Consider the following 18396-nt stretch of genomic DNA (forward strand, 5'->3'; position numbering starts at 1 on the left):
TAAATTAATTAATTAAGAAAAATTTTCATTAGGCAGATGGAAGTGATTTAAAAAAAAATAATAATAATTTTAGGATCTTTAATACTACGATATATATATATAACAATATATATATATATAAAACACGTATCATTTATCATCATAGTTATCGAACGAAATCAAATACATAAATACGTATTGTATTATTAAAACAATCGTATGAGATAATGATATCCCTATATACAGTATATCGATAACGTGTTCTCGTATCTCAAGAAAAAAGAATAAAAAAAATAAAAAAAAAATAAAAAAAAAATAAAATAAAAAAGAATAAAAAGAGAAATTAAAACGAATACGATCCAATCGATAATACTTTTCCAATCGGCACGATAAAAATATATCCGAGGGTATAAGATTTTTCATGAGATTCATCGGGAGTAATGGAAAAAAAAATTGGAAAACATTTTCACTTCTTTTCTTTTTCTTTTTTTCTTTTTCTCCGTCGGTCTACGTTCGCGTAGATCCACGAAGTCTCACGAAGATACACGAAGATACACGAAGATACACGAAGATACACGAAAATACACGAAGATACACGAAGATCCATGTTCGTCCTTACACGTGCGTGTAATATATTTATCGATGGTGTTCTAAAGCGAAAGCGTTTTATGTCAACCTGAAAGATGCAAACCGTTAGAATTGAACGAGTGAATCGCTTCGTGTATATACGTCACTGTATACAAACGACCAATCAGACACGAGACGTGAAAAGATCCGAGCACGTGGCTCTCTATTGCTCGAGGGCTTCCGCGAGAAAGCGTTTCTCTAATTTCTTATTCATATTCTTATTCTTATACATATTCTTATTCTTGTTCTTATTCATATTCTTGATCTTGTTTTTATTATTCTTTCGTTGTTTTCTTTCTTTTTCTTTTTGGTTCTTTCTCTCTCTCTCTCTCTCTATTTTTTTTGTAACAACAAACGTTACATCTTATTCTTTATCGTAATTCATCACAGTCTTTTAATTACTAAAAGAATAAATATATATATATAAATAAATATAATATATATAATTATATACAAATATGTATGTGTGTGTGTGTGTGTATTTATTTATTCATACTTTTTGTTAGAATCGACGATCGTTAAAAAAGGTTGTGATAAGAGAGAAGAGAAAATATTGTTTCGAAGAAAAATGTTTTCTTTGAAAAAAAAAAAAACAAGTGGAAAAAAATGAAAAGAAAATTCGTGTAGGGATTGGTCGAATTTTCTCTCTCTCTCTCCCTCTTTCTTTCTTTCTCTCTCTCTCTCTCTCTCTCTCTTTTTCTTTCTCTCTCTATCTCTCCCTCTCTCTCTATATATATATATTATATATATATATATAAATGTGTGTGTCCATCTCTCTTTCTCTCATTGATGAAATTGGACAAAGAAGGATCAACGAATTTAAATGGAAGGATCTACGCGAGTTTCTATTTTATCTACGTTTTTTAATACACGAAGATGACCAACAATCGATCAGGATACTCTTGGGTGGAGAGGTAAGTCTTAAGAAAAGAAAAAAAAAAAAAAAAAGAAAGAAAAAATACAAAAGAAAAGAAAAATAGAAAAAAAGAATCGATTCGAGACTTACTTTTCTTTACGGGTTAATGTCGAAAGTATAAAAAGAATGAAAATATAATGGAAGAAAAGAGAAAAAAGAAAATTAAATTATATATATATATAAATATATATGTATGTATGTACGTATGTATATGTATGTATGTATAAGAAGTTTTTAGATGGTTTGAAAAATTAATTATATCCTTTCTTCAAAAATTTTTGCTCTTTTTCTCTCTTTTTTTTTTTTTTTTAAATATGTTTACTCTATTTATTTCTTCTTAATATCTTGAATTATGTTTCTTGAATTTTAAAGATCCTTCCTTTAATTTCTTTTCGTCAAATCACAAAATTACTATCCAAGAATTTTTATATATATATATATATATATATATATATATATATATATATATATATCGTATATTATCTGAATGAACAAAATTAATTGATTTCTCCAATCGCCTAGAAACTTTTTGAATTATCATAATTCACTTGAAATATTCCAATTAAAAAAGAACGATTTCGATTAAGCATAAATATATTAATAATCGAAGTATACGTCGATACAATAAAAAAAAAAAAAGAATTATTCTGCGACAATGAAAGATAAATTCAAGATAATAAATTATCTGAGAACTCGTAATAATTTAATAAAAATGCTATAATTAAAATACTTATTAAACATTATTAATGATAATGTCGAGAGAGGAAGGAAAAACGAAAAACGAAAAACGAAAAAAGAAATGAGAAAAACAACGAAACGAAATTAAAAAGAAAATGAAGTCGAATGAATCAGAACGAAGTCTACGTTATTAGTAATAATTATAGTTAAAACACGCAAAACATACATACATATATATGTGTATATATATATATATATATATATATATAATATAATATAATATAATATAACCGGTCAGAACACAACAATGGTGTTATAACACAGAGCCTTGGCACACTTTCGATTCCTGTTTTCTTCGTTCGAATATTACAGTAAGACCAACAACCGTCTGTCGATAATATATATTACGAATTCCATCTTTCTTTCTCTTCCTGTTTCTTTCCCCCTCCCTTCTACCCACCCTCCATTTTGTTCCTTCTCTCTTTCTCTCTTTCTCTTTTTTTTTCTAGATTCTTATAATGAAACACAAGTTAGTTATAGATAGAAGATAAAAAACGTTTTTATATTTACGAACAATTTCTATAATATATATATATATATATATATATGCACATATACGTACGTACACTTATATATATATATATATGTGCGTGTGTGTGTAGTTTTGTATTACTATTACTACAACTATTACTACTATTACTACTATTACTATACAACGATGATTCTATAAGTGTTAGTGTTGGTATGCAATGTTGGCTGCTGTTGCAAGTTTATGTTAACGAGATACAGAATGAGAATGAGAGTAGATAGAGAGAGAGATAGATAGATAGATAGATAGATAGAGAGGGAGAGAGAATGCCATGTAACGAATAATCACATAATTTCCATCTTAATTTACCATAGTCTTGGTAATACCCCACGGACAAGACGCATTCCTTTAGATTTTTCCATAAGAAATAGTGAGAGAGAGAGAGAGAGAGATAGGTAGATAAAGATAGAGAGAGTTTAGAAAAAACTATGGTAAGACTAGCAGTAATGAATGTTATCATCTTCCTCTTCTTCTTCATTATTATCATCATCTTTAGTTTATTATTATTATTATTATTATTATTATTATTATTATTATTATTATTATTATTATTAGTAATATTGTTAATATTATTATTATTAATGTTATTATTAATATTGTTAATATTATTAATATTATTATTAATATTGTTATCATAGTTAATGTTCTTTTTATTATGATTATTATTTTTATTTTTATTATTGTTTTTGTTGTTAATGTTGTCTTGCTTATTATTATTATTATTATTATTATTATTATTATTATTATTATTATTGTTATTATTATTGTTATTATTTTTAAGCTGGAATTCATTCGATAGTTATCATCGTGGGAGATAATTATTACTCGGTCTCTTTCTCTCTCTTTCTTTCTTTCTTTCTCTCTCTTTCTTGGTTTTTATTAATTAAGAGTTAATTGTTCGAACCTCCTATAGTTGGATGTTTAATGTCTTAGATAAGGGAGAAAAAAGAAACATGAGTAACGTTAATTGCTTGTAGAAACCGAGGAAGTAACAAAATCATAAGTAGATTCTTTTCCTTCCTTGATCTTTTTTCTATACTCCTTCTTTTTTTCTTTTCTTTATCTTTTTATTCTTCCTTTTTCCTCTGATTATTATTATTGTTATTTTATTATTATTATTATTATTATTATTATTATTATTATATATTGTAGGAGTCTTGGAATAACGTTAGCTTGGTTATTAAATTTTATATATAAATATATATATATATAGTAATATTATACAATAAAAATCGAATAATAATAATAATATCAATAATATTAATAAAATAAATATATTAATAAAATAAAACATATAATAATTATATCGATTATATTGAATTGATATATAATATATACATATATATTTTTTATTACTATTTTCATTATTATCATCATCATTATCGTCATTACTATTATTAGACAATTCGCAAAACCATTCACGTTTCTCGCAACTTTGTTCTTACAAATAAAAAAAGAAAAAAAAAAAAAAAATCAACCCTCCAATGTGATATGACCGTTCACGTAAATATTTATACGCTGAGTTAACCTAACTAGAATTTTGTTAAAAAGAATGTAAATACGTATTGGACGGCGTTGGACATTTTTACTATTACTCCTTCGTACTTGCATCTCCGTAGAAAAATATAAAGAAAAATATTAAACAGAAAAAAAAAAGAAAGAAAAAAAGAAAAAAGAAAAAACGTGTTATTTGAAAACGCGCACCGTAGCAGTTTCGTACTATAGTATAGTAATTCTTCTTGGACTCATTTTCCAACATTGTTTCAAGATACGTACTTATTTAGTTACGTACATATTTACGTACATATATATAGTTATATCTACGTATCTATCTATGTATGTACGTAACTAGCTAGTAACAAATTATACGAGTTGGCAAGTTATACATACATACATATATACATACATTTATACATACATACATTCATTCATACATACATACATTTATATATACATTTATACATGTATATTGTAAATATCACATATGTACAAAATATTGCTACTGTATTATATTTGGTGTCTTCTGTATATTTACTTCGTCTTCGTCTTCGTCTTCGTCTTCATTTTTGTCTTCGTCTTCTTCTCTTCGTCTTATTCTCGTAGTCGTTCTTCTTTTCCTTTTTCCTTTTTTTTTCTTTTTTCTTTTTTCTTTTTTTTCCCCATCAGAAGAGAAGGAGCAACAACGATTTCTATAGGTTAGCATTTGTAACGCGTTAGCACTCATCTACTAACGAACTAACGAAGCTTCGTATAACTACAAGCGTAGGTAGTCTACATACATCTCTCTCTATCTTTCTCTTACGCACGAGTCTTTTATATAGCTTTCTCTCTCTTATACACTAATCTTTTACAACTCTCTCTCTATCTCTATTTTTCTCTTTCTTTCTTCTTATATACGAGTGTTTTATCTCTCTCTCTCTCTCTCTCTCTCTCTCTCTCTTTCTTTCTCATGTTAGTTTTTTTTTACAGCTTTCTCTCTCTATCTTTTTCTCTCTCTCTTATACATTATAGTCTTCTAGCTTTCTCTCTCTCTCTCTCTCTCTCTCTCTTTTTCTTTCGTCATTCTATTCCCTGTTCGCTAGTATAATAGACATGTTTTAGATATATATAGGGTGGGCCAAAAGTTTTTAGATCGATTAATAAAAATTATTGGTAAATTAATAAAGATTAGAAACAATTTGTACGAAGTTGAAGGGAGGAAAGAGAGAACATAAAGAAGATAAATGCGGAAAGAAAATAGAAATTTTTTAATTATATTTTATATATATATATATATATACTTATTTTTTGTATCTATATTAATGATAGGATTTATATATATATATATATATATATATATATATATATATATATATGAATTGTTTTCTCTTTCTTTTCATCTTATCTTTTTTGCCGAGGTTTCATGTCCCAATTAAGATAAATGCATCGAGATAGATCGTTCTAAGTCAAAGGGTTGATCGACCTAATCGAACATCGAAAAAATTTATATACCTACATGATATCTATAACGAAATTAAAAAGGTTTTTAAAAGGCACCTGCTGAGAACTATACACACAAAAGTATATATATATATATGAGTTAGAATTTGATATGCTATAACTGATAAGAAACATATCACGTTGATATAAAATGAAATGAAATGAATTGATATAGATAAAGATTTATATATATATAAAATAGTATTATTGTTATTATTATTATTACTATTATTATTATTATTATTTATTTATTTATTTACTTATTTATTCATATATATATATATCTGTGTTTGTATGTGTGTATGTATATTGATAATCATCATCATCATTATTATTATTTAATTATTATTTACATTTATATTGATAATAGAAAAAATTATATATATATATATATATATATATATATGTTTCTAACTTCACTCGAAATTATTTATTAATTAATAATAATAAAAATCGATTAATAGTGTTGAAAATGATTAGAAAATATTTACAACTAATATCGTTCAATTAGAGACAAATATTATTACCATTAGGTTATTGCTTAAGATTAGCATTATTATAGATTGTTCAAGACGACAGAAAATTTATTTAGTTTGGATAATATATAGATACCTATATGTATATTATTTATCGGTTGTTATTTATCAATGCCGCGTTAAATCTAAGAAAGAAAAAAAGATAGAAAGAAATAAATCGTCGTGTCGTTAATACCTATGGCGTTTCAAATGCTTCTACGTTGCTATTGCTGTTGCTATAGTGTATTGCTGTTAGTATTGCTGTTAGTATTGCTTTTGATGCTGCTGTTGCTGCTGAAGGAGCAGGTAGTTCATTCAGTTCCTGGTTTGGAGTTAGGGCGTGGAGATTGGAAAATGAGCCTTGAATACGAGGAAATGAGCCTTGAATTATAGTTTGACGTAAGAAGAAATGTCTCTCCTCGGTTTGTGCTCTGAAATTGAAAAAAAAAAAAAAATAAAAAAAATGAAGAAAGAGAAGAGGAGAAGAGAGAACATTAAAAATGAAAAGTTATCTAATATTCATAAATATTCATAATATAATTTGTTAGATAAAAGGATCTTTCTGTGTTCAATCGATAGAAGCTATTTGTTTGTTCTTAGATAAATTTTTTTAAACGATGTTTTGTTATAACAAATGTTTTTTATATATATATATATATAAAATATAAGGTGGATCAAAAGTTTCTAGATGATTTTAAAATTCAATTGACTTAAGAAAATTATAATTTAAAAACTTTTAGTTCACCTTATGTAAATAAATATTATAAATTATACGAGTTTATATATATATATATTGTATTGTATCGTAATTTTCGAATTCATTGAATCGATCAAAAAAATTTCTAGATGTTAAAAAAAAAAAAAAGAAAAAAGGAAGGAAAAATATCGCGCTCTTCTTTACGTTTCTATATCAAAACAAAAACGTTAAAAATTTTACACTCCTTTAAAAACTTTTGACTCGTTTAGGAACTTGTTAATCTCACATTCTAATATAAAATTTACAAATAATAACTCACGCATAGTCGAAAATTATATTATCGTTTTGCAAATCGATCGTCAAGCGGACTCACCCTCTGTTCGCCAACCTCCCCCTCTCCAAAAAAAAAAACACAAAACAAAACAAAAAAAAAGAACGATTCGATCGTTCGGAATTTAAATCCGAGCTCTTCGCGATGATCGAAAAGGGGAGGTTCCATTTTATATATATTCCACCATTGACTCTCGAAAATTCGACACCTCCTACCACCCACCCGTATAAAAAACAAAGAAAAGAAAAAAAATTGAAAAAAGAAAAGAAACGAAACGAAGAGAAAAATGACCGCGCAACACTTTCACTTCGCTTTCAAGCAAGTTTCTCTTTATCTCGATGTTGTCGCCACAAGAGGGAGAGTGGTGGGTTCGAGTGGGTTGGGAGAAAGGGGGAGGAGGTGGGGGTGGGGTTAGGACGGCCGAAGGGTTCAGAAGAAATCCGACAAAGAGTTAGGTTTAACGTATTATCGATCGAACATCACAACTACTACTAATACGTCTCTCTCTTTCTCTCTCTTTTTCTCACACCTACATACAGATACATAGACATATATATGTATACGTATGTACATTTACATGTACATATATATCTGTAGTTCGGCCCACGCGATCTCCACGAGTTGTTGTTACAGGTGCAAAAGCCCTATCAAGATTCGTGACGCTTATACTCTAATAAACGATCAAGTATATGTATATATATGTGTGCGTGTGTGTGTGTACGTTTTCTTTTCTTGAAGAATCACTCCCTCCCCCATTTATACCACTTCACACCCCCCACCTCACATTCTTCTTCTTTTCTTCTTCTTCTTTTCTTCTTCTTCTTCTTCTTCTTTAGTTTTTGTTTTCTTTTTTTCTTTTTTTTTTTCTTTTGGTGTTCGTCGAAGAGATCTGGGATAGAGAGTTGAGGGATGAGGGATGAAGGAGGTGGTGCGAGAGATAGACGAGAGCCTGAGGGGTGGGTTAGGGAAGACGTTTATAATAAGATAAACGATAGAGTATAACGGGTGTCGGATTTTTTAACGATGCAATATAAAATGTCCGGTTGATCCAATTGCGAGTTTGTTTGATATATATGTATATATATATATACTTTGTTTTCGTTATTATTTATTATTTGATTGCGAACGTAGAATGATTAACGAAGATCGATGATCAAAAATTTCTTGTTTTTTAGTTTTATTTATTTATTTATTTATTTATTTATTTATTTATTTATTTATTCATTTTTTTTTCATTTAGCTTTTGTTCAAGCTTCAGTAGGTGTCATTGGGATTAGATGCACAGCGTCGAATTTAAAAGTGTTGATTAACTCGGTGAAACATGAATGAAAGGGTACAGTGTGGGTACTCGTTCAATTCGTATTAAAATTCTCTACAACTTTTGTCCGACGTAAATTATTGATTTATTATTAAAAAAAAAAAAAAGAAATTGGAAAATAAGGAAAACAAATCCTCCTTTGCTAAACCGTATATATCGTCAGGATTTTGATACTTACGAAACAACTATTACAAATTTTACATTCTACGAAAAATTTATTATATAAAAATCAAAGAAGACATGCAGAGCTCAGATAGAATATTATAAAATATCGTATCGCAAAAATCAAAGACGATTATGAGACGATCTAACCATCGTTTAAAAAGAGATATCATTTCTACCGATAATATCGATTATTCCTTAATTAATCATTTAATTAATCCGATAATTACGACGCTAACAACGTGCAACAAAAGTCCTTGAAACTTCGAACACGATAATGACATACCAAAAAAAAACAAAAAAAAAACAAAAAAAAAAAAGACAAGAAAAAGGGAACGACAAAATTGCAAATAAATTGCGATAAAAAAGAAACATTTAATTTCTTTGGAATAATAATCCCTTTCTATAAATCCACCCCCATATCCCCCACTCAAAGACCACCCATGTCTCGCTCCTCGAAGTAACTATCCCTCCTACTTCTCGATCATCGTAATATCTTCTTAGCATTATAGATCATTGATAGAGATGAGGGATCGAAGGGTGGGTATGTGGGTTGGTCAAATGGGTGGGTGGTTAGTTAGTCGTGTGTATGAAAGATCGAAAAGGCTAAGATCACGAAAGTGTATGTTTGCGAAAGGTTGCTTTTAGTTCTACGAGGATGGATTAGAAACGATCTTTAATACACGTAGGCGGGTAAACAAGCGGTCAACGTTTTCACTATTGCAACCAACCAACCAACAAACCAACCAACCAACCAACCAACCAACCAACCAACCAACGAATCAAGTAACCAAGCAAGCAAGCAAGCTTATGTCAATGATTTATCTCGTTCCTTTCTCGCCCACGCTGTTTTAACCCTGACCAGGAGAATTATCTGACGAAAGAGCCGCCCGCTTTCTATCTCTCTCTCTCTCTTTCTTTTTCTTTTTCTTTCTTTATTTCTTTCTCTTGTATCGTTCTCTTTCACTCTTTCCAGTTGTACGGGTTCATGTTTTCTGTCTCTGTTTGTTTGTTTGTCTGTTTCTTTTTCTTTCTTTCTTTCTGTTTGTTTGGTTGTCTGTCTGTCTGTCTGTCTGTCTGGTTGTCTGTCTGGTTGTCTGTTCATCTGTTTGTCTGTTTCTCTGTTTCTCTCTCTCTCTCTTTCTATCTATTTATCTATCTATCTCTTTCTATCTTTCTATATATCTCGTTCTTTCGTATATACGTACACGTACAGGTACGTATGTACGTAAATGTTGTTTATGTTTGTTTTGTGTGTGTGTGTGTGCGTGTGTGTGTGTGTTGTGTAGGGTCTCACAGGACAATTCATTCGTCACGGATAAGACCGAGAACTTGCATAAAATTAGAATTAACATTTTTCTTATCGAGATCGGATCCTTTCGCGATTGAAATTAATGGTAGATCATTCTTAGAATCAATTTTAGAGATATATTTTCTGAATTTTCTTTTATTCTTTTCTTTTCTTTTCTTTTCTTTTCTTTTCTCTTTTTTTTCCTCTCTTCTTCTTCTTCTTCTTCTTTCGTTCTTTTTCTTTCGCTCATTTCCTTTCTCTGCTTCCTTATTTCTTATTTCTCTCTTTCTTTTTCTTTTTCGCTTTTATTCCCGCCGATTTAATCTGATTTGATTCGATTTGATTTGATTTGACTCGATCTGACTTGATTTGACTTGATTTGATTTGATTTGATTTGAACGTGAGATGAGATGAGATGAGATGAGATGAGATGAGATGAGATGAAGTCAGATGAGATGACATGACGTGACATGAGATAAGATGAGATGAGATGAGATGAAATGAAACGAAGTGAGATGAGATGAGATGAGATGACGATGACGATGACGATGACGATGACGATGACGATGACGATGACGACGATTATCTCCCTCGATCGACAATGACCTTGAATATTTTTACTCCCAATTGATAACTGCTTGTTCTCCGATTTGTGGAAATTTTTTTTCTCTTTTTTTTTCTTTTTTTTTTTTATTTCATTTAATTGCTAACATCTCTTTTTAACGTTGATTTCTAACGACGACGATTTTGCGATTTTCTACGAGAGGATTTATTTTTTTTGTTTTTTTTGTTTGCTCGTGTTAAATAAATCGTTCCTAATTAAAAATCGTCAAGAGAGAGTCATAGGTCAAATCTTGCTAAATCAAATCTCAAAGATAAACCTTTCAGATATCTTCTAGAAATGGAAAAAGAAAGAAATAAAGAGACAAACAAACAAACAAACAAACAAACAAACAAACAAACAAAAAATTTCGGCGGAAGAATGAAGACAGTTAAGCGACTAGTCGTAATAAAAAAAAATCGTCGAGGTTGAAAGGTCAACTGTTGCTAAATCAAAATCGCGAGATGTAACGACGCTTATCGACGACCAAACCGATTAATAAAATTAGAATGACGTTAGAGGAATAAAACGGTCAATATTTTTATCGTTGATTTTGGAAAATTATCAAAGAGCATATTAAATTCATTCAGATTGATGTTAAAGAAAAAAAGAGGAAAAAAAAGGTAATATCATAAGAGACTTATAATTAGAATAAGATTAGAATAATTTTCAGACGTGATAGAGACGTTCGATATATTTGCGTAGTCATTTGGATTGTCGACGAATGTTATAAATTTTTTCAGATAATTTTATTTATTTGTTACGTTATAGAAAATGTATTAGAAATACGTTAGATGAATTAAGTCTATTAAAAATTTGTCTACGTTGATTTAGCATTTTCAACGATTAATTTCATTTATCGAATTGTTGTATTACTTCGTAATCGAAAATTTGTCTCATAGAGATTTTAGAATAGAATTAGAAAGTCGTTAGATTATCAAATGTCGATTCGGATTATGAATTCGTTGTTGTCGAATAAGTTGAATTAAATTAAATTAAATTAAATTAAATTAGATGAATTATATTGCGTTACGTTATCAAAATTTCTTACGTAGAGATATACGTTAGAATAATGTTAGAAAGTCGATTAGATGAAATAATATCGAATATGATTTCATTATTTTTGATTATCGTTCGAAACGAATAAATTAAATTAACATAGATAATATAATATTATTGTTTTATCAAAAATGATTTTAGAAAGGAACGTTAGAAAACATTAGAAACTTCGTTAAACGAATCAAATGACCCAGATAATTCAACGTTATCTTTCCAAATAATAAATTCTATTAGAAAATAATTTAATTTTTATTTAGATTAATTAATATTATATTACGTTATCGAAAATTATTACAGTGATACACGTTAGAATGATATTAGATAATACGTTAAACGAATACAACCTATCGAGTTATATCTCAATCAAGTTTTTATTGAATTCATTCGAAACGAATAAATTAAATCGACTTACATAATTGTACTGTTACTACTTCATCAAAAATTCATTCATTTATTCATCAAAGAGACTTTAGAATAACATTAGATAATACGTTAGACGAATACAACGAGATCAAACATCTTAACGAATAAATCGATTTAACTCGATACAATAATACTATTATCTATTACGTTATCCAAAATTCATTTCAACAAGGGGAAACAATTAGATACTCGTTAGATGAATTAAATTCGATCGAAATAATTTTACGATTTATTTAAATTTATTTTTCATTCATTCTAATACCTATTATATTATACAAAATTCTTACACATATATATATACATATAACATACACACACACATACATACACGTATACACGTATAATATAAAATAATTAGATAATTAGATGATACGTTAGACGAATGAAATCGATCGAAAATTTTTTTTGAATTTATTGAAAAAAATAAATCTACTGATATCGATATAAAGGATGATCGAAACTCGAAAAATGAATTTAACGCGATCGGTACAGCACAACAGATTCTCTCTCTCTCTCTCTCTCTCTCTCTCTCTCTCTCTCTCTCTCTCTCTCGCATACACATACGCGCATGCGTACGCACAAACTCTCTCTCTGTCTCTCTCTGTCTCTCTCTCTGTCTCTCTCTGTCTCTCTCTCTCTCTCTCTCTCTTTTTCTCTCTTTCTGAAGTACAGAGAAGAGTATATATCTCAGTGTATACTTGGTCGGCGGTCGAACGAGTCGGCAAGGCTCTTGCTGTCTTTGACCTTAATACCACCAGGAGATCTGGCCGGGGCCAAAGACCTTGCCATTGAATTTGGCTGTAATCGAAGTTGACGTCACCGAGACGTTGCACGTTGCAAGTCTTGTCTTCCATAACGGGGGTGGGGGGAGAGGAGGGAGAAGGTGGGGGAGTCTGTTCAACACTGGAAAAATTTCTTTTCTTTTTTCTTTCTTTTTTCTTTTTTTCTTTTTTATATATTACATGGGAACGTCGGATAACTTGATCCATATTCGACATATACCATAATTTCTTTGCGCTCAACTATAATGCATACACACTTATATACATATATATATATGTATGTATGTATGTATGTATGTATTTATGTATGTATGTACGTATATGTTATGTATAAGTGTATAGAGTGATTTATTTAAAAAAAAGAAAAGAAAAAAGATCAAGTGCAATTCTGCATTTTGCAAAGTGCATCAATGCAATTTATGTATATTAAATATATATGTATATACGTATATAGTTATAAATATATATGTGTGTATGTGTGTGTATGTATATATAGAGCGAATGTTCTAGTAATTGAATCGAAGTGCAATTATGCACTTTGCAAAGTGCAGTTATGCACTTGTGTATTAAAAATTTCGATAGATCGTGATAATAGAGCTTGTTAAACAATGCAACACCCACACGCGTACACATACACACACGTTGAGTGTTTAGTAATTGAACTGGAGTGCAATTGTGCACTTTGCAAACTGCATATATGCACTTCTATGCACAAAACACATATGTTACAGGGTGAATGTCCTAGTAATTGGATCGAAGTGCAATTATGCACTTTGCAAAGTGCACTTATGCATTTGTCTATTAAAAATCCTACTAGATCATGATAACGGAGCTTGTTAAACAATGCAACACACACACACACACACACACACACACACACACATATAGAGTGTACGTTTAGTAATTGGGCAGAAGTGCAATAATGCATTTTGCAAACTGCATCTGTGCACTTCTATATACAAAACATGTATTACATATGTCTACACGTATATATATATATATATATATATATGTAGGGTGAATGACCTAGGCAACTGGATCGGAATGCAATTATATACTTTGCAACTGCACTTATGCACTTGTGTATTAAAAATCTCACTGTATCGTTCTAACAGAGCTTCTTAAACAATGCAACTTATACTGTATATGTATACACACACATACACAGTATGAGTGTTTAATAATTTTATTTAAAAAATAAAACTTGGAACAAATGCAATTATGCACTTTGCAAATATATACTATGTATTTATATTAATCAAAGATTCTTTGTATCGTGATAATAAACAATATTAAACAATTGTTAAACAATGAAATTTTATAAATGTTTAATAATTTCATTTTGAAAATAACAAATGCAATTATGCATTTTTCCAATGCATATTATGCACGTGTAATAAAAATCCCATTAAATTTGATAATGGAGTTTATTAAATAATGCAACATATGTATACGCACATATGTATATACACCGAGTATTTAATAATTTTATTTAAAAGTAACAAGTGCAATAGCGCACTTTGCAAAACTGCATACTGTGCACTTCTATACATAAAATTCACATACACATACATATATATGTGTATATATAAATATATATATACGTAGACACAGGGTGAATGTCCTATTAACTGGATCGGAATGCAATTATGCACTTTGCAAACTGCACCTATGCACTTCTCTGCAAAACACATACATAAATATACCCATATATACAGGGTGAATGTCCTGGTAACTGTTCCGTAATGCAATAGCGCACTTTGCAACTAAGTATTATGCATTCCTATTAACAAATCTATTTATATCAACGATAAATAATTATTTATTGTGAAATGATGCAATATTTTATTTCTTTTTTATTCTCCCTTCTTTTTTTTTACTTCTCACTCATTTAATTTCTTTATTATCTTATTAATACATATATGTACATTTTATTTATTTACTTATTTATTTATTTATTAAAATTGTTTTCGTTCCACTTTGGTGACAGTGTATCCGTATAAAATGATTCATGACTCGGTATTTTAAATCTTCTTTAACTAATCTACGGTGTCGAGATATCGGACGATGTTGGTACCGTTTCAATAAGTGACTTGCGAAAATAGATAGTGCGATTTTATTAGATAAGCTCGTCATATTTCGAGACAGTTGGTTCGAGAAATAGATAAAACGTGTCTACGTTTGGGAACAACTATAGTATAGTATACCTTTGCATATAGAAACACAAATACATACATACCCATAGAACGAATGCATATACGTACAAATACATACATATATACATACGTACACACGTTATAAGAAGTATGATAAGCTCTTATTATCGAAGTTAAAGTAAAGATAACAATAAATTTCTTGTAACATAATTTATTTATACGATAATATCATTTATACGATATTATATTTAAACGATATTTCTTCTAACATTATTATTCATTTCTAATATCATTTAAACATTATTTATGGCTATCCTTTGGATAATGTATATTCAATTAGTTTAGCTTGTAAATCGAATATTTGAATTTAATGGATCTCTTAAATACGTTTAGGTTCGTAGAAATTTTTAATGATTTGACGATTTCGTAATTGTTAGAAATATCTTGAGAAAGTTTAATCGTTTTTATCGTCGATCAACGAAAATTTCGAATAGGATGAATCTAATCAGAATTTTATTTAGAAGTACCTAAGAAGTAGACGATTATTTGGGAATAATTTTTCTACGAACGAAATTATTAGAAATATTTAGAAAGTAACGAATCGTGTCGTTTAAAAAAAAAAAAAACAATATATATATATATATATTATTTCGATTAAAACCAATTTCACGATGACAAAGTTTAGATATCTAATCGTAATTTTATTTAGACGTACAAATTCGTATAACTATTAAAGAATAATTTTTTTAAGATCGACATTATTGAAAATATTTAGAAAATAACGAATTGTGTTAAAAAAAAATTTTTTTTCAAAAAAAAAAAAAAAACGTACATATGTATATATTATTTCGATTAAAAAAAATTTCACGATAGCAAAGTTTAGATATCTTGATCTATACAAATTTGATTTATACAAATATTTTATACAAGCTCATAGAGATGTTGCAGAGAATGTATTTTTTAAGATCGAAATTATTAAAAATATTTAGAAAAAATTTATCGTTTTAATAACAAAAAAAAGCACACATACACACACACACACACACGTACAGAAAGAAACACATATATATCCGAAGAAAAAAATTCCATAAGGACGAATCTAAGGTGTGGCTTAGAGCAGGTCTCGTCTATGGTGTTAACCATGTAGATACTCCATTCAATTGGAAATCTATTCCTTTTAATACTCCTCTCATTGTATATGTGATATATATATATGTGTGTGTTTGTATTTGAATTTTCGGCTGCACCTTCGATCATAGTAGTCACATGTAATACGTTGATTGTAATCTTCTTATTTAGAGATTTATATTATGATACAAGAATGTCATGGTGATCAGTTTTGACATCATTCATTTAATCCTATAACATCGTCGCTAATAAAAATACTCATTCAAACGTTTAACTATGAGACGTCTACATAAATATTATAAAAGGTGTGGGATACGTGTATTAGGTGATTTGAAAAATCAATTATTATATCCTCTTTTCTTCATCCTACTTCTTCTACTCGCTCGCTAAGTTCTTAGTTAAAGGCTCGTAGTTAGGCTTGTAAATTTTTATGAGTTAGGCTTGCGATTTTATGATTTAAAAGAAAAACATATATGTATATAAATATATATAGATTCTTTTTTTTTTTTTTTTTTTAATTTAATTTTACATTTTTAAAATTTTATATGTATATATGTATGTGTGTGTAATTGAGGTAGAACGTAAAATTATTGTTTTATTTGTTTCTTTAATTTTCCAATTTCTTTTTTTTTCTTTTCTTTTTTTTTTTTTACAATCTAGTCAAAATTTTCTTTAATAATTTTATAAATAAATAAATAAATATATATATATAGTGGTTATATAAAATTATTTTTTATTTATTCTTTGTTCGTTTCAAAAAAAAAAAAGAGAAAAAGAAATACTTTTCATGGTTTCGTTTCTCTTCTTCTGAAAACTCAAGACTCAAGAAGGATCAATAAATTTTTTGTAATGGTTTTTGCGTGTATATTAACTTTCGTTATATAGTATAATATAAATAATAGTAAAGAATAATGTCTAATAAATGCACCAATGTGGACGTCTAGTAAACCACAGTTTATCTATGCTCGTACGTTTTTGTGGTCTTTTTTTATGATCCTACACCTGTAACATTACTTCCGCAATAAACGTATGAGAAGTACATGCAAGCTAACTCTTTTTCTCTTCCTTTTTTTTTTTTTATTCAAGATCTAAACAGTTCAAAACCTTTTTCTATTTTCTATATATGTATGTGTGTGTGTTTTTAAATATTTCGAAAATAAAACATGCTTCTATGCTCGTATTATAGTTTTACAATACTTAAAGTTAAAAAAAAAAAAATTGCTTCTGCATATGTATATACGTATGTGTGTGTGTGTGTGTGTGTGTGTGTAATTGTTAGGTCTATTTTAAAAATACGTACGAAGTATATAGATTTCAAAAAATATGTATTTATAAATTATAAATAAATTATATATAACTTGAAAAAGTAGAAAAATTAATAAACAAATAATTTTATATTCTCTCATTGTTATATATCTGTATATATGTTTGTTTGTGTATATATATATATTTTTTTTTTTTTTTTTTTTTTTTTTTTTTTTAATAAATATATTTCTAATCTCGTTTAGAACGTTCCACTTAACTGAACGATGTTACTCGTTTCATTGTCGACGATGACAATGCTTATCGGAATTGAATATTGCGACTAACGTTCTAGACATCCGGCACGTTTATAAAGCGTGTCATTGTAACGTAGGTCGTTATTAACAATGTAACTGGTCCATATATATATATATATATATATATATATATATATATATATATTGAGAGAGAGAGAGAGGTCTTTAATAGATCACTTTTCTATTTTTCTTTGTTCAGAGACAATTGAATTTATAAATAATTTTCGAATGTAAACTTTTGCGACGTAATTTTTATTTTTTTTTATTTTTTTTTTTTTTTGATCGAACGAAAATAATAATAGTAATAGTAATGAGAAGAAGGAAAAGAAAAATAAAGAAAAAAAAATTGAAATATTTATTATAAGATTTCATGGAGTTCGATATATGATATATTTTGTGAGGAATCATCTTGATTTTTATTAGAACATTATCATCGTTATCGTCGTCATCATTATCATTATTATTATATTATATTATTATAATATTTTAATAATCTCGAATACAAGTTTTCGTAACCTAAATTAGTCCTCGTCGTTCTCGCGAAAAAAAGAAAAAGGAAAGAAAGAAAGAAAGAAAGAAAGAAAGGAACAAGAATTAATATCGTTG

At 28.3% G+C, this 18396-nt stretch overlaps 1 protein-coding gene across 11 annotated transcripts in view; it reads left to right on the top strand.

Annotated features, from left to right (window-relative positions):
* LOC127072145 (general transcriptional corepressor trfA) overlaps nt 1-18396 on the top strand; it is a 230038-nt gene that overhangs the window by 50609 nt on the left and 161033 nt on the right. Inside the window, exon 1 of one of the 11 annotated variants that reach the window (XM_051012362.1) lies at nt 1368-1520. The exons of 9 other annotated variants lie outside the window; for them this stretch is intronic. The gene's annotated coding sequence lies outside the window, so the exon portion shown is untranslated. Of the gene's footprint in view, nt 1-1367; nt 1521-18396 lie in introns of those variants that run through there. One more of the 11 variants, XM_051012368.1, reaches the window with a different exon arrangement.

The sequence above is a fragment of the Vespula vulgaris genome, chromosome 24 (genome assembly GCF_905475345.1).
Source record: "Vespula vulgaris chromosome 24, iyVesVulg1.1, whole genome shotgun sequence".
NCBI lineage: Eukaryota > Metazoa > Arthropoda > Insecta > Hymenoptera > Vespidae > Vespula > Vespula vulgaris.